Source organism: Aphis gossypii, chromosome 2, assembly GCF_020184175.1.
Source record: "Aphis gossypii isolate Hap1 chromosome 2, ASM2018417v2, whole genome shotgun sequence".
NCBI classification, from domain to species: domain Eukaryota; kingdom Metazoa; phylum Arthropoda; class Insecta; order Hemiptera; family Aphididae; genus Aphis; species Aphis gossypii.
In genome coordinates this window covers 35,873,447-35,898,430 of record NC_065531.1, presented here as the reverse complement: position 1 = coordinate 35,898,430, position 24,984 = coordinate 35,873,447, and the positions used below count along the sequence as shown (strand labels likewise).

General features: G+C 22.5%; 1 protein-coding gene across 7 annotated transcripts in view; it reads right to left on the bottom strand.

Annotated features, from left to right (window-relative positions):
* The window catches only part of LOC114127237 (tachykinin-like peptides receptor 86C), a 110,913-nt gene that overhangs the window by 72,638 nt on the left and 13,291 nt on the right, over window positions 1-24,984 (bottom strand). For 6 of the 7 annotated variants that reach the window (XM_027991444.2, XM_027991451.2, XM_027991441.2 and 3 more), the window contains exon 2: window positions 12,482-12,576. The gene's annotated coding sequence lies outside the window, so the exon portion shown is untranslated. The remainder of the gene's footprint in view (window positions 1-12,481; window positions 12,577-24,984) is intronic. The other variant, XM_027991437.2, reaches the window with a different exon arrangement.

The following is a 24,984-nucleotide window of genomic DNA, read 5'->3' as shown; positions in this document are numbered from 1 at the left end:
TAAAGTTTTTAATTTCAATAAATTAAAATATTTAAATACGTATGTGTAATTCAATCATCTTTACACATTAATTTCCGTTTAAAAAAATATTTTAGTTAAATTTTATTTGTTGTTTAATATAAATATAAAACCAGGAAGTGACTCTGCTGTATAGTTGGTATCGAGTGTACTTTGTGATTGAGTAGGTCACCGTAATAGATGTGTTTAATTTTAATTCAGTTACCTAAACATTTTTCATAAAAACAACAATTCTTCTTGTAGACAGTTTGTCACCTTATATTATTAAGTGCATTTTTAAATAACTAGCTTTATTTTCCGGTTTTGGCCTTAAAAAAAATGAGCAAACATAAAATACGGTGCTACATCTATGTATCTCTGTTGTAATGTACCTCGGTTCACGGGTAAATAGACGTTAGTGTATAATTTGTGAACTAATTCGACCAAGATGAGCGCTTAGTGTATTTTTGAATGCATAAAAACTACTCTCTAAACTTTTCTGGTATTTTTAAAAATAATCTTTGAAACTTTCATTAAAATAGGTCAAGTAGCTTTAAGTAATATGCTTCAAATAAACGGACATTGCTTTTACTTCTACATATTTTGAATAACAATCATTAGATTAAATATTATTTTCTTTTATTAAAAAAAAAAAAAACTTTATACCTAGCAACGAATAGTGGGCCAAATAGTTAAAAGCTTAAACAATTTTTTTTTCTAATCAAGAGCAATTCTATAAATAAATATTTTCCAATTTTCGTGAGCCAAAACAATATTTCTTTGTGGGCCGTCCTATAGATAATATCTATTAAGGTTGAAAGACAAAGCAATGCATACTCCACATGTCTCAAGAAATATGAGTTTGAAATGTGTTACGAATTAATTTAGTAGTTTCAAAGTATATAAAATCCATACAAAGCTTTTTTTTATTTTTGTGAATAAAATATTAATTATTTAGCTATTGTAATATTGTAATTTATTTTTCTATTAATAATAGGTACAGGTTGAACTAATTTTCAATTAAAATAGATTAGATAATATTATGTTATATAACTATTATTATATTATTATATGAAATATTAATAGCTGTTATTAACTATGATAAGTTTATATACTGACTGGTCATAGAAATGAGTGAAAGGTTCGTGTTATTATTAACTTAAAATTACTCCAACAATTAAGAAAATATTATCTTGAATAGTTTAAGTTAAAACAATACATATAAGACGTATATATTGAAAAGTTTTAAGTGCGTACTGATATAATATTTTTAATTTACATAAAAATAACCCCAATCGTTAAGGTCATTTAAATATTACGTTTTGTCAAAATTTAAAACTCAAATACATGTAAAAAAACTGTTTCTATACATTTTTAATATTTTTAAACTCGGCATAAGATAAGTAAGTTTATAAGAGATTTTTGTATTACATTTTTAAATATTTTGACTAACCGTAATAATTTTATTGGAAATTATTATAGAAAAGAAAAAAACTAGTATAATTTAAATTTAAAATGCTTATAAAGAATAGATTGTTTAAAATAAATAAATATAAATATATTATTCTTTATTTGAATTAAACAATCTAAACATGTTTTGAACAATAAGCTTAAATGATAATGAAGAAGGTTTGACAAAAATGCTTAATAGGAGATGCCGCCCACGGATGATAACAATATGATATGTAGGTAATAATTTTACTTTTAGAATTGTTTATATTTAATAAGACGTTTCAATGTTTCACGAATAACTTTGGTAATGTAAAAATAAATTTGGCATATTACATATCACATAACCAGATGATAAATTCAATTTGTTCTCGATGACATATTCTGTGGTTTTCAAGTTTGTAATTTGTTCACCACGTATTCCATAATATAGTTAATATTAAGTGTAATATCATTCATAGAATGTTATTTAATCCAAATAATAGATAATTTAAAGGGAAATTACTGAATGTGACAACAGTTTAAAATGTAATTTCATAACTTGTCTAATTTCGTAATATTCGCTAAAATAATACTGTTAAAGTTAAACATAGTCTTAATTTTTAAATATATTTTCTTACAATATGATATTTTATAGGATGAACATTATATACAGTGTGATAACGCTCAAGGTGCCACTAAATATTTCAGTTCGATGACGTATTGAAATGGGGTTTTCGCTGAATGGAAGATAGTACTTAAATACACATTTTCAAAACAATTTAAATGTTTTAACACTTTTGATACACGCATATGTGATATAACTTACTTTTTGTTTATATGGTAACATCAATTTTTTTTTACAGATCTAGATAGAGTATTTTTTTTGAACAATTTTCGTATACAAAGTTTTTTTCTAATTAAAACATTGGAATATAAAATTAAACGATGGAATTTAAATTTAATATTTATGAATGATTTATTTTTGACGAAATTTAAGCTAAATTCAACTTAATTTTACTTGAAAATTTAAATAATATCGCCCATATTGTTAAATACCTGTTTGCACACAGACAATATATCAAGTAACAATAAGTTAAATTTCTTCAAAAACAAATTATTCGTAAATATTAGATTTCCTTATAGCCATTAAATTATGATATTTTTTAAAAAAATTGTTTTTTTTTTTTTGCAATTATATGACTACAACAGTTATGTATACGTATAATTATGTAGTTTGAAACATTTACAAAATTGAATAACGTTCATACAGTATCATTTTTACATAATACTTCAAGGTAAATTTATTATCATCATTGTAGTTTCAGCATAATAAACTACTAATATGATATGTATTGATAATACACGAAAATACTGTATTATTTTTTATTTTTCATGATACATAAAATCTGTTTTAGTACTCATTAGTACACGGTTTTTACACATTCGCAAATATTACGATTGCTCAAAGACAAACGTTTCAGCTCCATTAAATAACAATTTAAACTTAAATAATATTTTGTTTTGTCTTATGCTTATTGGTTTTTTCTTTTATAACCACTTGTTTTGGAGTTCAATTACCTATCTATATAATAGCATTTTTTTTTTTTTTTTTAGTAAAAGATGAAAACAATAATTATTTATATCGGGATTATCTATAGTTGAGTCATAAGTTTAGAATTAGTTATAAAAATATAGTTTAGAGATGATTGAAATTTTTATAATAAATTATGTTTAAATACTGAGATCATACAGTTAAAATAATTAATTTATGAAACACAAAAAAAATAATTAATGTAAAATTATAATTATTAACTGCACAGAAAATGATAATAATATAAAAAAAGCAGTACAAAATATTGATATTTTATTAAATTGAACTTTCACAAAAGATTTTATTTATAAATTTTAAAACAAATGTTTTCTGTGCCAATGATAAAGTAAGTAAATATTATACATTTATTAGTAGTAATCTCAACAATCTGAACTAGTCATTGAGTTTTTGTTAAGTGTTCATATATTTTCGCTTAAAAATTCAGGAAAGAGTATACAATATTATTATAATTTATAACTATAGATCTATAGATTTTAAATCAACGATAAAATATTCTATTTGAAAAATAACACTGAGTGAAGCTCAGTTTACTATAGTGTTTATAGCACGTCTTAACAATTTCAAGTATTAATAAAAAGAATTTATGTGTTAGGGTTTTGAATACATTTTCATACATTGAATTTATAGTTTTACATTCTTATGAAATCTTGAAAATTAGTTTATTTATGCGTACTACCTGGGGGTCAATTTAAAATATTTTGATTTATATATTTACATAAGAAAACATGTACATTAGTTTACTTCTTTAAACATAAAAACTAAAATCAAGTCAATAAATAATTTAATTAATGTATATACACATAGGTAGTGTAGTTTAATTTTATTGTAAGTACTTAAAATGTTGAAAATTCCTGTCGTCAGTTAATTTATTGTATATCTAATATAATAGTAATAAATAAAAACAATTTGAATATTCTTTAATTGGCTTCTGGTTCAGTGTTCATGAAGTTATGTATCTATTGAATCTACACCTTAATCAATAGGCTTAAGCTGCTACATAATTCGGAGTTTCAAGTTAGAAAAATGTGCTAAAGACAAAGATTAGTTGTCAATGTAGGAATATTTTAGAAGTTAATACTACTAACTGGAAGTTTTAAAATTGGAGTTTATTTCAATCAGATAGAAAACAATATTTCGTTAAAGTAATGCATGTGATTATTTTTCACGAATTTTATTTTTAGGTATTTTTTTTAGAAGGTCTGTACTATGATCTTTGAAAACATCTTATGGGAATAATAATAAATGTATTTATGAACAAAAGAAAAACAATTTTAAAAAACAAATATAAAATATTAAGCAGTGAATTATATTAATGAGTTGGCATTGAAGAAGTTGATTCAACAAATTTGTATTTCGTTATAAACTCACCGGTTACCCACAATGGGTAGATACTTTTATTTTTATCATTAATAGAGATACATATTATAATAAAATAATAAATATTAATCAATCAAATTGAGTTTTATTATTCTCACAGTTATTGTTTGGTTGTATCTAATCTAACATGGGTATTTATATTAAATTGTAATAATATTCTCAAGATTGTAATTTATTCAATTTTATTTAGGTACCTACTTAAATCTATTACCAATTTATTTATATAAAGTTGAGACTTAAAATATTTTGATAATTTCTTAAGTAAATTATTACAAACATTTAATAACAAAATTAAATTCAAATTTGTAAATTTGTGTTATTTATTTTTTATTAACTCTTTGATAATATTGGAGTTGATTTGAAGGAGCATACTATTTGCAGAAATTTGGTAAATGAATACAATAAATTCAACCGTTTAAAGAACATTGAAAATAAACTTTTTTTTAACATTATCACAAATTGAACTTCTATAAAGTGAAAATTAATAAAATAAAATATATTAACACAAAATATATAAATATATTTTAGTATTATTTTATTTTGTTTATAAACGTTTGCTATTCTTATACCATACTGTATTTTTTTATTAATACTTTAACATTTCATAATACTGAGTTGAATTGTATTATAAGATACATAATTAATTTCAAGTAGTTTAGAATAATATTATATTATACATGTAAATTAAGCTACACAATCATGTTTTTGATACAGTTGTTAAGTTATTACTTTAAAAAAATTAACATTGTAGTGGTTACAAATTATTATTTTATTATATATTACTAATTTACGCTGGATTTTTATTTTGTTTTAATTAACGTATACATGTATGTACAATATAAATTATATATGAATTAAACTAAATATTTGTATTCATGTGATTGGTGGCTACATAATAAGTATGACAAGCCATATCACATATTATGTACAATTCCAAAATATAGTTGATTATAAGATTTTAGAATAGGTGTATAAATTAAGCTACAGTAAAATAAAAAATTCTTATAAATATTTATTTTTGTATATTTTGAATACATTCGGAAATTACTGAATTCTGAATGATATTATTTGAAGAAGTGTAAGTAAAGGTTGTACATGTTTTGCATGTTTTACGAATGATGACGGAGGGTTTTTGCCAGAAACCTCTAGATCATGTTAAATTGACAGTTTCTCATTTTGTAAAGTTCATAAGAAAATGACTTATACGTCTAGCATGCGTCGGCGTTTAAATAATTTGATTTAAAATATAAAAGAGCAAAAATGCGATTTATATTCAAAATGAATTTGAATGATTAAATAAATACGCCAGATGATTTATATATGAGGTAAAGAAAATATGACAATGTACAATAGTAAATAGGTAATTTAATTTAAAATTCTGTTTACATAGGAAAACTCTAGATTGTATAGTAACTGAGGTTGAAATTTATATGTTCTAACTTAGTTTTGAATGTTCACACTACATAGTCAGATATATGTACATTATACAACATACACACATTTTAATGCAAATACATAATAAGTATATGCGTTTTAGGTCAATTTATTATATTTTTATAAGTATCTTCATAAAAAGTTAAACTGCACAATATTTATGTATTTTTTTTTACTCAGCTGGTTTACTAAACGATCTTTGTAAAACAGGTATAATAATAGAAAAGTAATTCAAGTACCTAGATGTTCATTTATATATGTCAACGTCGTGATAGAATATATTATAATGGTATTCTTCTGGTTATTTTCAATAGATTAATACTTTTTTTCACAGTAAATTTTTTAAGTATGACATTTCTCTTATATTTTTTAATAACTAATTTGAGTATGAAATTATTTATTTTAATTTTAATGTGTTATAAAGTGAAATAGAAAATTTATAAAAAAACTAATAAACGAATGTATAGAATACTGACTTCTAACTAGTTTTTAAGATTTCTATTTCACTACTCCGGAAATAGAAATAGAAAAATACACACACACTAGATAAAAAATATACTTTAACAATATGTATACCTTCACCAACTCCATTGTAGAAGTGAACTATTGCATGTCGTTCTTATACCTATCAAGTTATTATAATTTATAATGGTAATAATGTGATCTTAGTTGAATTTCTAATTGTAAAATATTTAAGTCTACCACAGTTTTTTGCTTCTCCTATAAAATTTGATAAAACTTACGAAAAATACTAACGAGTTTTTGCCACGAAGCCCACGAATTATAAACAACACTTAAATTCTGTGTATTGAGTTAAGTTATAAATCTATAGTAGGTATTTAATTAAATCAAAATATGGCCATGCCTTCAAAAACTGAGACTCGTAACGTCCATAAAATCTTTTAAAAATTATACTCCCGAAACTCATATAACACAATAAATTATTTAAAAATATTAAGATTACTTAAAATCAAATATTACTTGATAATTTATTATTTTTATTTTAAAAATTACTAAATTTAATATATTATTTTAATTTTGAGGTTAGTTTGTTTATGTAATTAATAGTTTTTACAATAATTATTTACGGAAAAATCATTTTTAAATATATTTTATAATTAGTTATTTTAATATTTAAAAATATTACCCGTATCATCTTTTCATTAATACATTCATTCATTTATATCGTCTATCAGTAATAATTTATGAATTGAAATTGGAATAAGTATCCTAGAATCTAAAAATCAGAAACACATATTCACCTTTTATTTAAATTAACTTTTTATGCGTAGTTCAAATAAACTAAAATATTAACAATTATAAGCACATTATCAACGTATTATATATAATATATTATAATTATTTTCTTTTTATATTGTAATAATATATTATGATTTGTATAGTATATACTAATTGTATTAATTTATTCTTATAGGTACCTAAAAGGTTTATAATAAAATAAAAGTTTCCAGAATTATAAATCAGTAAAATTCAATGGTTAAAATTAATTAAATTTAAAATTAAATTATAATTAATTAGTAAAGATTAAATAATTTTATTAATTATAGCGACAATATTATAAACAATTTTAATTTCCTAATTTGAGCAATTAAACATATATGTGATAAAAAACTGTAAAGGTAAAATAAAATAAAATACTGGTGTATAAAATATTATTATGTTAATATCTAAGTACATATTTTAAGCTTCAAGTGATACAATTTATTATTTCAGTTTTTATTAAAAAAAAAAATACCATATTAAGTTTGTTGGTAAAAAAAAAAAACATCATTACAAATCAACATTGTTAAACTTCGAGTTTAAAAACAGTTTAATATATAGAATGTATAATGTAAAATAATTTACTGAATAAAATACTAGGTAGTTATTAACTATTATGATCTGTTCGATTTTTATGTGGATTTAAAGTTAAATAGCTTGACATAGTGTGAGATAATAACATATAAATAAGATTGTAAAAGGAAACTTTTTTATATTCTTAAACAATGTTAAGATTTTTTGTTGTTAGATAATAATAATATATAATATATTTTTCAATTTTTGTATCTATTAAATATTACATTATAATATGAAAGATACTTAATCATCACATTTTTTTCGCACATCATATGGACACCAGGTGCAAACATCATAATCCAAATTTTTTTTCCTTTAAATCATTCCCCTCAAACACGTCACAGTAAAGACATATTTAATAATGCTAAAGAATAAAAAACTTTCATAAATCTCTTTAGACCAAGAATAATATGTGCAAATGTTGGTATGAATCAAAACAATCATCATGACATTTATTTAAACGTAATAATAAAGATGTTGTATTGTGAAATTTTTATATATACTTAAAAAGGTGAAATTTATTTGACAGTAACTTAACAGTAGTACCTACGTACTATTTTTTTTCTTTACTTACAAAATGTATTGATTTATTTGGAAACTTTTATAAAATGAATTATTAAAATTTCTTAGTTTTTTTTTTTAAGTCGATTGAATAAAAAAATATAAACATTTATTTTTGAAACCTATCATTATAATTACAAAACTATAATGTTTATATTAATAACATTTTTGGATTTTGTTGTTTGAAAATGAAAATTTGTCATAAAGTAAATAAATGTACTTTTGGTTAAAATTTCAAAAAATATAATATAAACATAACATTAATAACTAGTTAATACGACTATTTTATTGTATTAAAGACACGGTTAATATATTTTAAGTGTATAGGAATGTTATTAAAGTACAGGATGTGAAACATTGTTTTACTATAAACTTAAATACCTTATATAGAACAACATATTAGCCAGTCGTATAGTATATAAATATTTTATATATATAATAAACTAATATTACTCTAATGTTTTTATAATATACAAACAACATACACATTGATATGCTTTTCGTATTTGATTCCCTAATCGAAAAAGATAACATACTTATCATATACTATATTATATAACTTAAAATATTAACATTATGAATGTACTTTTAGTTTTCATTCTTATTAATAAGAAATTATTATATGAAAAATTATTTGTTATTAAATATTTATAAGTACCTACTGTTTATATACGAGTATGTATACACTATTTACCTACTATAATGAGCTACAATTCTAAACTGTATAATATTTACTTGTACCTTATAACAAAAAAAAATATATGTTCTTAATTTTATAAATAATAAGTAACTTTTTATAGAAAAAAAGTATAGTATGTTGAATTCTCTTTAACATAAAAAAGCCAGAAGATCTATTATAGTAGTTATTGTTTTTGTTTAGTATCTCTGTTAAAAAAATCAGTTTTATAATTCTATTCAAAATTAATGTTTCCAAAAGTCTAAAACATAAATAGGAATGCTGGTGATATAATAATCTTTCAATATTAGTATTGTACAATGTACACATAGGAAATCTCATCAAGTCAACTTAGCTGGCTCAATGTTCTAATGAAATGTTTTACACCAAAGTTAAACCATAACTAACGATGCTAAATCGTAAATGGCAAACATCTGGAACCATACGTACTCCGCTTAACCGGAAATAAGCTGTACTTGGTAAGGACTGAAGTTATAGTAAGTTATTCGGAAGCAAAACTGAATTTAAAAGTAAAGTAACATTTTGAGTAATAGAAGCTTATGGTCTTATGGATATTATTTTTTCTTCATAAAAGGCAATACCAGTTTAAATACAATAAATAAATAATTAATTTAATATGATATGGTTGTTGATCATTATTTTACCAAGTGTGAATTATTATTTTTATGAGCTACTTAATTTTGATATCGAGAATTTAGTTTTAATACTACGTATAGATAAAAATCTACTATATGAATACTATGGTTCAGTCTTTATTCGTATTACTAAATATGTATTAATGTTTCAATAAAAAACTTAGATAATATTGTTGTAAAACATTTAAAATATTTTTCTTGAGTACCTAAATTAAAATATACTGTAGTTATTACAGTTAATAATATTTAATTTTTTAATAAAATTTTGTTACACTTAATATTGGATTGGATATTTTATAATTAGAGAATAATGTTAAATGATGGAATGTTTTCAATGTTATGCATATTATAATATATTATGATTTATGACTATATCAGCTATAGTGTACAATAATAGATTAAATAATTGTTTCAAGCTTTATCCTTGTCAGCTTGTTTGAATTACCATTTTCCACATGTTGACAAGGATTTTTGTAATTACATTTCAAGTATCAAAGAAATATTTTTAGGAATAATATAAACTCTTAAAATAAAAACTGGTAAAATGTTTAAATAATCTCTCCGTAGAATAGGATTACGAAGAAAACCATAAAATATATAGGTAGTCCATGTAGTGAATTACTTTTTACCCAATAGTCATTTTTAAAAACATAGCTTAAATAAAATTAAGGTAGGCAAAAAAAAAAAATAAACCCTTATCTAAATAACTTTTTATTACTAGACAAACAAATATTTTTAAATCTATTGTAACCATGGATAGGTTTATAATAATGTGCCTCTATAATTTATGTACCTATACTGTGTGTATTATCAGTATCGAATAACTATTATATTATTTTTTTGAGTATACATTTTTTTGCGTTTTGGTTACAATATCATCAATAGGCTGTATTATAATAACGTTATTTGTTCTGTTGTTTTTGTTAGAGTATAATTGTAATACAACTTTTGGTTTTGAACAAGAATCAAAAATGTCTCAAGAGTATTGTCGTCAGATTATAATGAAAAATCAATATACATGCTTTTAGAATGTGGACTTCAATTATTTCTGATTATTACTATAATGACCTAGGTGGCTAGGTGACCAACAGGTATGACATTTTTGGTGAAAACATGGCGTTGTGTTCACGAGATCACTAATATTATAGGTATATTAAATTTCAGATAAAATATTAACATAAAGTATATTGTAGTATTATTAGTTTTCTGAACTGGCTTATGTAAAATACAAATACATATTATAGATACATGATACGTTGTCTCAAAAATAAATCATCTAAATGTATTTTAATACGAATTGGTTAGTTAGAGCCATCTAATATTAATTTATATATACTTGTATAAATATTTTATTTTATAACATTTGTGGTAGATTTAATTTTTGAAAATTAAATACAAAATAATTTATAAGTATTTCAACAGTAAAATAAATACAGGCAATATGACTTTTATAGAAGTATATTTAACGATAGCATTGGTTTAACTAAGAAATATCAACAGATTTTGTTATTATCGTACCCCGAGTAGGATATGGATTAATTCAATTTTATTTCTTTGATTTGGCATCCATTGAGATTATAAACGGGCTATTGCCAAGAGAGTTTTAGTAGTTTCAGATATATACTATACCAGATGATTAAATATAATTTATCTTGCTGTTAACAAATCATTAAACGTAATACTTATTTATTCGTTAATAAAGTTCAAAAATATATCATTTATAAACAACTGAGTAAAACAATATTTCATATAAATATTAAATACCACGAAAATTAAACAAATATTTTATTTTATTTATTTATTTATTTTTTTGTATAGATATTTAATATGCTGAGCTATTATTATATTTCAAAATATAAAATATATTATAATTATTATAAATTTATTTTTTCAGATATACATCTAATGTATTGAAGTAGTGAATACAATACATACATTTTCATATTAAGAAAATCTAAAAACAAACATTAAAGAATAAAGATATGTTCAAATAGTAAATAAAAATCCAAAGTCAACGACTAATGAATAAGCCACAATTTGATCCACGCACTAAACTATTTCTTTGTTTGATGCAAAATCAAAAAATAATGAACATGACCTCAGCATGAAGTACATCAAATATCCTACTGAAAAGAAGCTTACGTATACGGATTGATGCTATTAAGAATGAACTAGAAAGAACCATACAGACAATTGTTTGACAAAGGAGGTACGAGTAAAATGTTAATAAAATTGTATATTCGAGTAAACGAAAAATGGGTTTTATAAATGTTAAATAAAAAACGTCATACGGGTAGATGCGAAATAAATATTAAATGGTCAAGTTTTGAATCGAAATGTTTACCAAATAAAACGACCTTAGTAAATACGGACAATACAGAGAATAGTAACTTAGAATCAGTTATACAAGAAAATAATATAAGTATTTAAGCAGAAACTCAAATTTTTGAAATGTCAAAAAGAGTGTATTGATGTAGCTGAACCCGAGACGGGATCAAAAATTACAGAAGAAGAGGAAGAAAATGCTCAATCACGACATAAGAAAGCTCAAAATGGACGTTATGGAAAAAATGTTATATATTTTAAGATTAATGTTGTATAATGTATAATTAATTAAACATAGATTTTTGAAGTGATAACAACTTAAATATTTTAAGATAATATTGAAAAATATAAAAAACAAGACAATGGTGATTATTCTAGGTAAAAATTTCATAAATGGTAGTAAATGGTTACTAATTATTGCAATGTTAAATTCACAAATTGTTAAACAATACAGATAATTAATTATGATATAATATGATAAATTAATTGCTGTAGTTTATTAAGTTATCTATAATCTACCTAAAAAAATACATGTTAATAATAATAAATAATTACCAACTGTAGTTTACGTCAACGAGTATACGATGATATAAACTTGTTGTGAATATTAACTTGCGTGAATTCTATTTTTGTAATTTTTGAGATGTACCCTGGAACATACAATTTGAACTTATAAAATTATTTATTATTTATACATTCATTTTTACAAAATTTCAATGAAAAAATGTATTAATAACTTGTATATCTCTCATTAAGAGTAGCTTTCTAAAATACTATAATTATTCTATTAATGAAACATAATATTTTTCAATATTATTAATAAGATACTAAGTATTAGTAGGCGTGATAAATATTACCTGAAAAAGTATCACGATATTTCAAAAAGTGTTATAATATAGTTCTTTTTATACGGTGTAGTAGGTAATTATTATAATATTCAGAAATAAGGTAGATAGATACAATATTAGTGAACGAACTCTTTACTCTAACCCGAAAAATGAGCTTTCTCGTACGGCACTATAACCATCTACGCAATGGCATGTCGAGTTATTATAACATTTAGCTATACTCCGAGTGGTGCATTAATTATGTAGTCAACTAGTGGCATGTATAGAGAATTGTCTTAAAGGACTTAGGTATAATTAATTAATCTAGTAAAATTTTCATTAATAAAAATATTATTTTCAGTTTAAAACCTACCCTTAGTTACAAAAACAATAAATAGCATATTATACGTGTTAATTTTTCTCATCTACCTATATCGTAAATATTTTTTAAAAGTTATTTTCTTTATTTAAATGGTATCAGATACTTTCTACTTTCTCAATTAAAATATATATACCACGAATTGAGTTTTTTTTTTGATAATTATGCAATATAAAGTACACAACTGTATGACGAATTATTATTCAGAATAATTTGGATAAGTTTAGGATTATATTGGAACATAATACTTAATATTATACTAGCTGAATTCCCCGGATTCACCCGTATGTAGTTTTGAACTAAAAAGCAATTATTAATACGATATACACTATAATTTTTATAATTTAACAATTTAGTAGAAAAAAAAATCAGAAAATTATTCGAATGTCTAGTCAAAAACCTTAATATTTAAATACAAAATATCTCTTTTCGTCCTTTTTTCAAACAAAAGTTGAAAAAATTGGCGACGTTGGGACAATCAAGGAAGTAATTGGGACAATTTTGTAAAAAAAAAATCGTTAAATTATTCAAATTCTAATTCTTCAGTCTTCAACCAAAAACTCATAACATTTAAATATAATACTTATACATATCTCCTCTCATTTTCACAGACAAAAAATTAAAAAAATGGTCAATGTGGGAATACTCAAGGAAGTATTTGGAACAACTTTGTTAAAACAAAACCGTAAAAAAGTTCAATAGTGTCATCAGAAACATGGTACGTAGAAAAAAACAGTTTTGTTATATTCATATAAGGATAAGGATTTTACGTGGTTCTCGACAAATTTTATCACTGAATCGAGTTTTTGCTTGTATTTAGGAAATTACTACAACAAAACACGTACAAAATACGTGTGTATAATATGTTTATGCATATTTATACTAAAAAATAATGGTTCTTTATCTCAGAAATAATATCAATATATTATACATAATAAATAGAAAATTACTCCTAAATTAAACAAAACAACGAAACGGATTGAATATTACTATAATGGGCGCGTATTAAATCATATGTTACCTATGGTTAATTAACTTTAACTAAGTACGAACGTATAATTTATATTATAATTATTGTGACTATAGATATTGTTCAATATTTGTATTCATAAACAAACAACGTATCTCGAAAACGTAGAAATCCACTATTTACATTACGGCTTTATTGTTGCATAATATTATACAAATGGTACTTTATGTGAACTCAACATCAAACTTAGGAACTTTTTAAACTTGACATTATCAACGTATTATACATATTTATTTTTGAAAATTTAAAATGATTTTACATTTTACGTTAACAGTATTATTTAAGTAGACTCTATTAATATTAGAAAATTCATAGTGTTTTTTTTTTTTTTTTGTGAATAAAATTGACGTTAAAATTTAGGATATTTTATTAACTATTTGCATTTATACTATAATTATTATACGGCGATTTATTCTTTAAGTTATGTTTTATACATATTTAATTTAAGTTCAAGTATATACACATAAATTGGAAAAAAGACGTTTTGACAATTTTTTTGTGGTATAACTGGATCTGTGTATTATTGATTCACTTGTATAATATTCAATTTAAGGATGTACACGGTGTGAAAATATAATTTTTGGGTTATTCTAACCATCCCTAACAATTATCCGTTCCATCCTTCATAAAAAATACTTAATAATAAAATAAATTATTGTAAAACTTATTATTATTATATAGCTTGGTTACAATTAATTGCAAATCTAAAATACTTTAAGCTATTAATTAAAACCCATACATATACATTGGAAACGTGATTTTATTCATTGGTTATGTTTTTATATACTTCCAAAGAGGTAACAAAAAAAAAAATAAAAATATTTGGTGGGCTTTATTATTTACTGTTCTATTATCACAAATTTTTAAAAACTAACTTTACAAGCATTTTTATTTACATTTCTTCAATCAATAAAAGTAAAAATTAACATGTAGGTAGTAAGTAATTATTGTTCTGATTCTAATTGAATTAATTTGTTATTTTATTGCTTTTGAGAAATCTAATAGCATTACTTTTATTGAACATTTAAAAACTATGTAAGTACTTACATTTATTATATCATAGTTTTCAAATTTCGTATTGAGTATCTACCTATCTACATTTTATATTTTTAAGTAGAAAATTGAAAATTGTTTAACATAGCATTCAAATTAAATTGTAGTCAAGCTATACAATCTAATTTAATTATTATAATAATAGATAATTAAATATTAACATAAAAATTATGGAAGTAAAATTATTGTATTAAGGGTCAATGTTTATATTTATATAATATAACTGGTATTGTTAACATTATCGTCTTAATCTGTTGCACAATAAACTTTGATATATTCAAATCGAAGCTGGTAATTTATAGTTATACATTGATATTAGATTAAAGTAATAACTTATGATATACCATATACAATATATAACATAATTTATAAATGTCATCCTTTACATCCCTTGATACTTATTTATACTATGTATAAGGTGTATTAATCTACAATCAAATACAAAATAGTTAAATAGTATAATAGTCATCACTTATTATAATACATATTTAAGGTCACGATAAGTTACAGTAATTAGTCATAACTCATAAAACCCATAGAAACTTTTAATTAATACATTTATTTACAGATTTTTATATAGGTATCAACCTAGCCCAGTTAGGTATAACTCGAAAAACCGAAATATGATATAATTAGTAGAATGTAGGTTTATTGTATTTTAAATAAAATAGAGCATAACTTAAAAAGTGTCAATTAAAAAATGTTTAGTGTGATCAACTTATAGTTTTTTTCTTTTACATGATAATATTTGCATAAATAAATTCAAGTTTTGGGTAGGTATTCAAATCATTTTATAATGTACCTAGGTATAATATTAGATTTGAGTTTAAATAGAATACAGAAAAAAAATATTATAAATATAATTGTGTATAATAATATAATAATTATTCTTTATGAATATTAAATATTACTATACATAAATAAGGTATTACATGGTTGAGTTACTTTATTATTTTTATATTCCTATATATATAAATGTATAAATGTATTTAATGAATACTTTTTATATTATTGTATCTTAAATTATTATTTATTTTAATACAGTGCTTGAAGTATTTAACGATGTAAGTTTATTAAAAAGGCATGAGTACCTACCTATATTCTTATAAACGGAGACAATCAAAATGTTATAAATAAAATTTAAATGTATGGTTGAGTATGTTTGTTCATAAAATAAATTAGTTCCTGTTTCAATTTTTTTCATTATATCAGACATTTATTATGTATATTTATAATAGAGATTTATTTTGTTTTGTAATAATATCAAGTGAAATAAATAGTTAAATAGAAAAAATAATCAAACTTAAAAATGACGGCTAAAAGTAAAATATAAATTTATGACAAATAATGATAGTTTATAAATTTAAAATACAATATATTATTGTATATATTGCATACTATACAGCCATACTCATAAGTTATTAATTTATTTATTAAGCTATTGAATAATAATATTTAAGATCATATTATGTTGGCATTTATTTTTAAAATTAACTTGAATTATTCAGTAGGTATTATAATTATATTTTAACATCTTAAAGCTCACCAACATTTAAAATTTTAAATCTAATTAGTTATTCAATATTTTTAAGTAGGTACCTAGGTACCTATCACAAGAATTTATAAAATATTTCTTTGAAAACTTTTTGTTTAAATTTTTTTTTTTGAACCGAATTATAATATTTTTAATGGTAACAATTTTGATTTTGAATGTTCTTTTTATGATGACTTTTAATAATTGCGTTTACATCTGAACAAGTATACAGTTTAATTGAAAGCGTGAAATGTTTACTAATACATTTTGATTTGTATACCCTTGAATGTTCTGACTTTTGACAGCCAAGTAAGTCGGATAACAATTTAAGTCAAAACATGAGGTTCCAATTTAAAAAAAAAAGTTTGTTTCTCTATTAGACACTTCAAGCTGTTCAAAAACTTTTAAACATCAGTGAAATTTAATTGTATGTTATACAATTCAACAATAAATACTTATTATCTTTTATATTTCAAAAATATAATTACTGTACGTAGGATTAACTTTATTTATTGTATGCTTTCTAATTTGTATTAGGATGATATTGAGTTTAAGGATTGATTGTTACCAAAACGATTTATGTGTGATTATGGAAATTAGTTAACTTTATTTTTTCATAATTTTTAACTATTGAACATTGGAAGTATTTAATGGTTTTTTTCATATAATGAGAAATTGTGTACAAATCTTACTTACATAAAAAAAAATAAAAATTTTAAAATTTCATTATGGGTCTTTATTTCAAAATAAATTAACAGTTACTAGGTATTTTATTTGTTATTTATCGTGTGTTATAAATTCATTATACATAGAACGTTTGTTTCTTATTTTTAACGTATTTTCAATGATGTACATCCCTATTCATCATTTCATACTTTATTTAATTAACATAGGTAGGTGTATTATGTCAGCTGACCATTTTAAACGTGACGGTAAGTTATCCTTTGTCTTATTTCATTTAGGACAAACTGTTACGTTAGCCATAAATTACATAAACCGGCCGTGCTTATATTAGCGGAGTGCTTGAAAAAGTGCATTTAGTTGTCGTTTTCACATTTATCTCCAAAAGTGTGGTACCAAAAGTAATGTATGGACCGGAAAGTATATAAAAAGAAATCTTAAATGCATAATTTATTTTCAAACTAAACGTGACCCATTTCAAATGATACTTCTAACCATACGTGACTTTGTACAGATCACATTATCGGAATCTTTTATTAGTACTGCTTTTTTTTTGTTTTTTTATACAATTTTAAACTTTTTTCAAGCTTACTTTTATTCTCTATTACTCGAACAATTGATTTGTTTTGAATTTATATGCATATCTTAACCGATGGTTTAAATCCATAGCCTTTAACCTATATTTAAGATCAAGATTAGTTTTGCTATTTGATCGTTCAAGATTTCAACTTTGTATTATTTGATCTAAATATAATATATTATACGTATATTATCGGTAAGAATAGAGAATTATACTTTATTAAATATAAAAATATGTCTAATATTAAATGTATAGTGTTAATCAAATTTATTAAAATTTGCGTGACCACTTAAACTCTGACGTGTATATTATAAGTAATGCTCGAATTTTAAAGTATGATATGTTTCTTTATATATATATAAGATATATTTCTAATTTTTATACATGAATTCGTTTACCGTCATTCTGATTCCAAATAAACTAACTAATTTTTGCTTTTTTGGCTTTTTTAAATGCTTTTTTTTAGTCATTTCAGATGTAGAATTCGTATATGTTTATTATGCTACCTAATATATTAATAAAAACAAATTGAACTAATAAGAAACGTAAAAACCCAGAATGTGGAATAAATGGTTGTACCTATTGGATTATTATTGTTTTCGTTATCGATTTGCTTATTAAATATATTAAACGTATAGATTGTCGATATAAGTAATATTATAGCCTGCAGTACCTATACGGTCAGTATGTCTATAAAATCAATATCAACCAATTCAAAATTTATAATTTAGTGTTGTAAGTTGAAACATTTTGTATGAAGTATGCATCTATCACTTCAGTGGATGAAGAGAGTTCATTTTCTATAAATGTTAAATATTCCTTTGGACAATAGAGTCAATTTCACTACTAGAAATCTAGGGATATATAGGGTAGTTCATTCTTTTTTTAATTTAAATTCTTTTTTCAAATTTTTTTATTCATTTCTATAACTGATTTGTGTTAATTTTTAATCATAAATATACTTCTTTTTGTTTTTTTAAATCAATCGTGATCTTTTTTAGTTGCTTATTATGCTTTAAAATCCGATCCCTAAATGATAAGTAATAACTATTACTTATAATAAACATCAGTACAATTAATATACCATATAAATATGATTTATAACTAGTTGTAAATAATTAGTAATTAGTTACATAGTTTGTTTCCATTTTAAATCACATTTAGTTTTCAAAAATAAATTATTTAATAATCATCTAGGTATAACTTCTAAAAAGTACAACTGTATTATTAGTATAGTAAATTGGTACTTTATAATTTAAAGTTTAATTTTTGGGCTCTTTTGAATTTATTATACCAACATTTCGAATGATAATTTAAAGTTATGTAAATTACGAGTAAAGAGACTCTTATATACATTATATTTTGTCCGGATGCGTATGTATATCTTTCAATGACTAATTGAAATAATTGCACTTGAAATTTACTATATGTCGGAAAAGAGTTGCCAGTTTTATTTTGATTTAACATGATAATTATGTTGTTTTAAAATATTAATTGTTCATGTAAAATATTTTTAATATTAAATAATAATTAATTAATAGATATGTTTTATACATTATTATATTATATTAATTAAATCTAATTCAATAAGTATAAGATTAGTTAATATAAAATAAAATATGAAAAATATTAGTTTTTATTAATTAATTTTTTTTTTTTAATTAACGATTTCAACATTCATTACGTTTAAGTACGTAATATTCAAAAAGCTCAATGTTACTACTAGTTCATTTTAATTTATGTTCTTAAAATTAATCTAAATTCCCAACCTAACCAATTAAACTTCAAACTAAATAGTAAACTACTCTAATCCATATGTTGTATGTAGTTATACTATTCCATCAATTAATTAAAACGTGTAAATAGATATAGCATATAATATGATTCCAAACTAACAGCAGTCAATAACAAAATAAATATTACGTTCGTGGTTTTTGATGTGAGATTTTTCTACTATAAATAGTTAAGGATAAAAAGTACTTTATAAATAACAAAATCTGAAAATGTCATTTGAATGTTATTTAATATGAAGTAGGTATATAATATGCCATAACAACTTAGTGAAATCTTTATGAAAAGTTGACCGTATCATGAACTGGAAACGACTTTTTCACATTTACTACTGTGAAATACAAAAATATTTCATAAAAATAATTGTTACTTCTTAGTGACATTCAGTGATATCGAATAATTTTTTTAGCGATATAATCATTTTTACTTTGTTTACTGAAATAATACATTACACTCACATAAATTTCGAATAGAAATATTTTTTTTTTCATTAGTTAATGACTCAAATTTAGTAAAATTTTAGGTTTTATATAAATATAAATGCAAGTCGTATATAATATTTAAAGATTATTTTAGTTATTATACATAGCTATATTTATAAATTAATACATAATAACTATTTAATTTCATATTGAATTTTATTTGAACTTGACAATGAGCATTTGAGTGTAATTAATTTTAATTTTTAATCAAAATAAAAATATTCATTTTTCTATACTGTTTTTAGATTATTTTGTATAAAATATCATTGTATTTTCTATATTATTTTTTTGTTTTCTACAAATGCTTAAAATCTGTAGCTACATTTATTGTGTTTTTGAACTTAACATATCAGATCACATTATATCAAATTGGAAAAAATTTTAATTTTTGTTTAACTTAAAAATTTTAACGCAAACGTATTATGTAACTAAAATTTTTTTTTTAGGAACAAATTTTTGAATTAAAAAGAATGTTTTTAATTCCGAAGAATTTTAAATCTGTGATAATCGTCAATGTTATCAAGGTTATTTTTCATCTTACTCTACCATAAAATGTAACTTCATAGCTTCTATCTAGAAATGTTATTGTTATTGCAGATCCTTTTCAAAAACTCTTACATGCCATTGAAATTGGTAGAATCAATAAATTACGAGTATCTTTAAATTCTCATAACAGTGTTAGAATAATATTATTGGAAGTTTCTGAATTTTAGTTCTCTTTTATGCTCATTAGTATGTTTTTTTGGTTAGGTATTATTACCTACTATTTTAAAGTTACCTTATAGAAAGTAAAAATTAAAACAAAAATAAACATTTTCATTTATAACTATTTATAAAAATTTGAGTAATATGGTAAAAAAAAATAATGTATACATATTACATAATATATTAATACTACCTCGTTAACTTAGCTCGACACGCACCGACACGGCAACAGGGTAAACAAGTCGTGATAATATTCAAATTTTGGACTACATTTTTAACTTAGACTTTATGGCTTACATATATTATGTGTTTATGGTCGGAAATGGTGGGTACAATAGATTGTCAATGATGAACGATCTAAATCTTCATTATATACTAACCTCTGGTCATTTTTAAAATTCAAATTCACGCAAGTACTCACATTATAGTTTAGAAAAAAATAAATTTATATGATACTATTACTATTTACTTTAATACGTTTAATTTGAATATAGTCTATAAAAACTTTATAAGTATTGATATAATATTCAACGCATGATAAAACTTAATTTTCTAAAAAATATTAAAATATAATTAAATAACTTAAATATTATTTTATAATAATTACAAGGTGTGTCGGTAAAGTAAAGAAGAGTGGATTATTAATATACATATGATAGTAACCAGTTTAATAATTTTGAGTTTTTTTTATAAATTAAATAATATTTGAAAATGATTACGTTCTCACATATATTATCATTTATTACATATTTTATATAATATCAAATATTTTTTATGTGTATCGTCACAAATATGTAATAATTATAATTTTGGCTATCAAAATTTGCAAAATATACTACGTTCATTTCTATCATGTAAAATCTACAAGTGCTACAGTTTTTCTTGACGCTCAATTTTAAATAGTAGACATCAGTTAATTTTCGACAGTCAAATTAAAATTAAATTATGATTTCAAAAATAACTCAGATAAATTGTTTACACGTGGTAGTACTATATATTTCAGGGGTGGTCACAATGAGGCTCGCGAGTCTCATGCGGCTCTTGAACCAAACTTAGACTAAAATTAAATGTAAATAAATGTTTCTTCATTTGATTTAAAATGAAAAATGTATCTTTATTTTATAAACATTGCTTTACAATGTGGCTCATCTCGAATTAACTTTATAAATTTGCAGATCCCAAAGTTAAGGTTAGTGGCCACCCCTGATGTATCTTAACGTAACTTGGAACTTAGAATCGCCTATATCAACATTTTGTCAACCATAGCTTATTTTAAAGACGTTCTTTGTGACTGATAAATGCCAACAGTGTATACATTTATCTAAAGGCAATTATTTTTCAGTAAGTACAAAAAGTCCAATCCTTTTTAAATGATAATATTAACCATAATACAATAGGAATAGAATATACTTTTTTTTTAAAATGCCCGATAATAATGTCAAATCCCAAAAAATAATAATAAAATACATCCGTATAAATAACTATTTATTATTCTATTATATTATGTAATCATTCATTTTGAGTATGGGAATCGATAAGATTTGTAAAGATGAGACTATAAGTATTCTTGCGTATTATGTAATGATAATGTTAAATAATAAATATGTTGGTATGCAAATGGAAAAATATAGAGGTGAGTACATGCCATAAAAGTTAAGTTTTGAAAAGCTCCGATTTTTCTTTGCTTGTTTCAAGATTGTGTCATGTAAAATTTCTATTACTGGCTATAATTATGTAATTTTGATTTTGTTTTTTGGGAATGTTTCATGCATTTTAAGCACAAAAATTAATTCTTTCTTGTAATAAATTTAAAAACAATATTAAGATGGGTCGTAATGGATCTATGCACTTTTTAAACAACTATGATTGTACAAGTATGTTTTAAGTTTTAAGTTAAGTATATTTTATTCGACATCTCCTATGGAACATTTTTGGTTTTTAAATGATAATTTGGCTTACTTGTTTTATACTTTATTTTTCATTTATTAATAATAAATCAAAACTATGTATGAGCATATTATATATATATATTTAATAAAAAACTACAATAATTACGTGTAAATTAAACAACGCATATTTTATTTTTTATGATCAGAATAATAAATATTTATGTTTTTATTAACCATTTAAAATGGTATGAACAAAAGTAGAAACACTTTAGTATGATTTTTATAAATGAAATACTGAAAGTTGAAATACGATTATATAAAAACAAAAGCATGTTCTATAGAACAAATGATGATATTTTTTAATGTATTCTAATAATTAGTTGTAATATGTGTTTAATACTCAAAATTAATTACGTAACAATTATAAGAAAAAAAGAATACAAGACAGAATAAAATTGTAAAATATTACCCAGCAGTCTACTTCACTGCATATAATATTTTGTTAACAAAGTACAAGATAATTCAATTTAGTCAAATGATTAATGATCAGAAGTAATATAAATCAACATGAAGTACCTATCAAAATTAATAATGCGCGTGTTTTTGTCTGAATATTCGATCATATATAATCCTTTACCGAAAACATTGTAAAAACATCATCTTATTAAAGAAATTCATTTCGCGGTCGATTTGGTAAGAAGTTTATTTTTTTAAAAGGGCGAGACGCCGAATATGTACTATTAACGTAAATTTGTTTATATAGTAAAACTAAAGAAAAAGTAACATTAAAAAAAATACTTTTTATTATAATGATTTTAATAAAAATGATATATTTTAAAGTTTGTTTATATTTTAAATTAAGATATACAGTATATACAGTATATGTAATTTTTAGTTCAATAAATAATAAATATATATGTGACGACAGAAAAATGTATACATAGACTATTTAAGTAAGAAGTCAGTCATTAGTGACATTTCACTAGAAGTTATTTAGTTATCCGTTTTCAATTTTTTTTTTTCTGTAATAAGATATCAGTTAGATATTCAGATCCTTTATAGACGACTCTTTACGTAGCCAAATATGGTTTGGGTGGGTGGAGAGTTTTTTAATGAGTAGAATATGATGGATTTGAAAACGACTGTGAAAGTTTTTGTAGAAACTTATAGCTTCTTCTATCACAGTTTACATTGAAAGTATTCTATATCTAATAACCAAAAACATATAGATACTTTAAATAATACATAATATTTATTTATATAAATCCTTTGCTAAAATTTGATTTATAATTAAAAAACTTTATACTCAATAATACTTCAGGGTGCATATAATTACGGAAAGGAAGTACTTAAAGAACAATTAGATAAGATCAAGGTAAAATACAATATTTTAATGCGATTTCAGAAGAAATATAGCTTAATCATAGCACAAAATCTGTCATACTCATGGCCAGTAATATAATTATTGTATTTAGTTTTTAATTCTCTCTTAATAACATTTTTTTTTTTTAAGATTCTACGGATTTCGTTTACTGGTATAAAACTGTTAGAAGCTTACACATTTTGAAAAGTAGGTATTTAAGAAATTTATATATTTGTATGAATAATATTATTATACTATATAAAACTTATTCTACTTATACGATCGTTATTTTTATAGTAGTTTTAAATAACAAGATATTATACATTCATTTTTTTTTAGTAGTTTTTTTTTTTTTTAGAAACTAAACTCTAATCGTAGATAATAATATAAATTCTGCAACTACAACGAAAAATATTATATTTATTAATGTAAATTTACCACACAAATTTACTTATAGCAAACAAAAATGTTAGATAAAAATAATACACAAATCATATAAATCATTTTGTTATATAGGCCCATGTTGACTTAATACTATAAAGTATTATTCCTTTGAGGTACAAAATGTCAAGTAATAAATTCAACTGGTTAGATTGATATAATTTTTTAGCTTGAGTCTTTCAAACCAAATATACGTAAGTGAAATTTAATACATTTTATGTAATAATAATTCATAATTTAAAGAAAATTCACATAGCTTAATGTAAATATAAAAATAGTTAGCTAGTAAAGGTAAAAATGTTT